Source organism: Austrofundulus limnaeus, unplaced genomic scaffold (genome assembly GCF_001266775.1).
Source record: "Austrofundulus limnaeus strain Quisiro unplaced genomic scaffold, Austrofundulus_limnaeus-1.0 Scaffold690, whole genome shotgun sequence".
Taxonomy (NCBI): Eukaryota; Metazoa; Chordata; class Actinopteri; order Cyprinodontiformes; family Rivulidae; genus Austrofundulus; species Austrofundulus limnaeus.
Window position 1 is genome coordinate 183,781 of NW_013953092.1, and position 2,837 is coordinate 186,617.

The window sequence follows — 2,837 nt, forward strand, 5'->3', positions numbered from 1 at the left end:
CTTTAACCGTTTCAGAAATCTTATTGCTTGTCTTTTTTTTACTGTTTTTATTCATGATTCAATGAAATTGATTCTTGCTATATTTTTGTCATAAATTACCATAAAAGACAAAGCTGGTTCCTCATCTTTAAGTATTTACTGCATATCACATGATCTCATACTTCAATAAATGAGTCTGATTATAAAGGGTGAATAAATGTTGGTTTCTGTTTCTCTCTGAACAACTCGCTACAAGGTATTGAAGAGAACTTTGCTCAGTGGTCCAAATCTCCTGTCATCAGTACAAGATCTTGGTGGAAAATTAATGCAACTCTGGACAGAAATAAATGTTGTGACATTGCAAAACCTGTGGAAACGTCACACCAAATGTGTGCTGTAAACAAAGCTAAARGTGGTCCAACTAAATATTCGATTGTGTGACCTTTTTATTGGCCAGTCAGTGTCCTTTCTTTTAGTATTAAAGTTGCTATGGTYAAAATAAAGATTTTAATTGAAACTGTGTCAAGTGTACTGTAGGGCAAGTTTCTAATTTAAAAAATAAAAACAGGTGACATAAGACTAGTTTTTTTTTCTTTTTTTGTTTGTTTTGTTTTGTCTGTTGTTGGTGAGCTACACATTTGTCACCACCATTGTCATTTATTGTGGTGTGACATCAGATTTATTTGGACTGTGCCTTACGCTTCATTTGCTCCGTGATAAAACGTGACGTTTCTGTGCACCAATTGGCTCACGTAACCACCATTTGCTCAGTAGTGGTTTGTGTTTTTAATCTAATGATTGTGTTTAAGTCTCCCAGCAGGCTGCTCTGTGGTACATCACCTCCTCGTGAAGCCGCAGTAAAGTATGAGATTATGGGCAGGGCTCAGATCTCACACGATGGCGGTAAAATAAAAGCAGCTTCATGGGGAACTCTATGTTCCTCAGCTGCAGGGACAACAAGGGAAGTTGACTGGAAATCTGATGACCTGTTCGGCTACTTCACACTGAAAGATGGCCCAACAGAGCCCCACCACATCAGCCGTTTAACATATCTGTTTAAATAATAAGTAATAAATAAAAAAAGACAAAAGAAATGTCGATATTATTTCCAAATTTTATATTTTTATAGCAACTTGCGACCTGTCCAGGGTGTACCTCGCCCCTCGCACTGTGGCTGCTGGATATGGGCACCAGTGACCCCCATGACCCTGAAAGGAATRAGTGGGTATAGATAATGGATGGATGGATATTTTTACAGCTGGACTTTCCCTTACAGATATAACAAGAAGTTTAGTTATCTGGAAGCGACAGAGTTAAGCCGCTACTCCTCCACATCACAAGGAGTCAGCTGAGGTGGTTCATTTGGTAAGGACACCTCCTGGASGCCTCTCAAAAAGGTTTAACAGACATGTTCAAATGAGAGGAGACCCCTGAGGAAGTCCCACCCAAAGTGCTGGAAGAGGTGTCTGTGGAAATCGAAGTCTTCCTGCTCAAGCTGCTGCCCCACRACCAGAATGTGGAATATGAAGAAAAGAATAGATGGATTTTTTTTAAGTTTATATTATGGCATCATTCAGAATAATTTACTCATCGTATAAAGATTATAAGAATAAATCACTCTAAAATTTTAAACTATTTTGAAATAAAATAGCTCAATAGCAGTCAGTCTTTTGACTTGCAACTTAATATCACGTGACACCTCCTTTGATTTATATTTTAATCCTATTACTGTAAATTCCTGGGAAACTAACACTTTTTAACCAAATATTGGTTTTTAGTAAACACTCCAGTATTAAACTGTGATTTGGATTAAAAAATAAATAATTCTCAAAGTGAAAACCTGCTTGTCTGTGCTTTTTTCTTTTGTTTGTCTATAACACACAAAAACAAAAGGTTGAATCAACYTTCACACTGCTTTTAATCTGATTAGGGTTTCTTTTGTATTTATTGTGTGTTTAAATGTATTCGTTAGTTCTATATATTTGGTACTATTTTAACTTTATCTGTGAAAACGTCGAGCTTGATCCCATGAGGCACCCCTCTCACAGTCCACAAAACACTTAACAGTTATTAATTCTAACTTTTAGCTACTCTTGTGGTAATTTTTTTAAGTTTTACTTACTTTAGTACCATTCTGATGGTTTTAACAATTCAGTTTCTGCTTCTTCTTTAAATTCATAATAAATCTGCTGCTCTTATGTGGAAAAATAACTTCAAGTGTCGACATCCCCAGAAAAACACATAACGAGTCTCCTTCAGAAACTGCAGCATATCAATTAACCCACTAACCCCCATACTGAAACAAATAAAAACAACTTTCTCCCATCAGCTTTGAGCTCATCTGACTGTGGTGTTTTATAGCAGATTAAAGCTAATATGATTAAAGATACTCAGAGCCGGCTCTTGGCATAGGCGAACTAGGTGGTTGCCTGGAGCGCCATCTGCTGGAGGGGGCACCGAACTGCAGAAGAAAAAAAAGTAATTATTTGTAATCCCTGGTTGTAACTCTGCTCAGCACCCCTTTCAATTAGCTTTGTCTTAAAAAAAACTATAATGAAGTATTGCAGGAAGAATAAACTACTCTACCCATAAMCCCCCCCACCACACCAATGCAACAAACGCCCACACCCTCTCTCTCATTTGACTGACGTTGCACTGACTCGTCCTGCTCCGACACTCTGACGGGGGAGGGGCTAGTAGTGCCTCTCAGGTAGCGGTTCGTGTTGACAAACTCAATAACAACAAGTCTGTATTTTGTTGTCCCATACATGTCAACCTCTTCGGACGTTTACCTGTATAAAAAGCCTCAAAAATCCATAAATTTTGCAAAAAATCCATACATCCTGCACCCGCGAGGG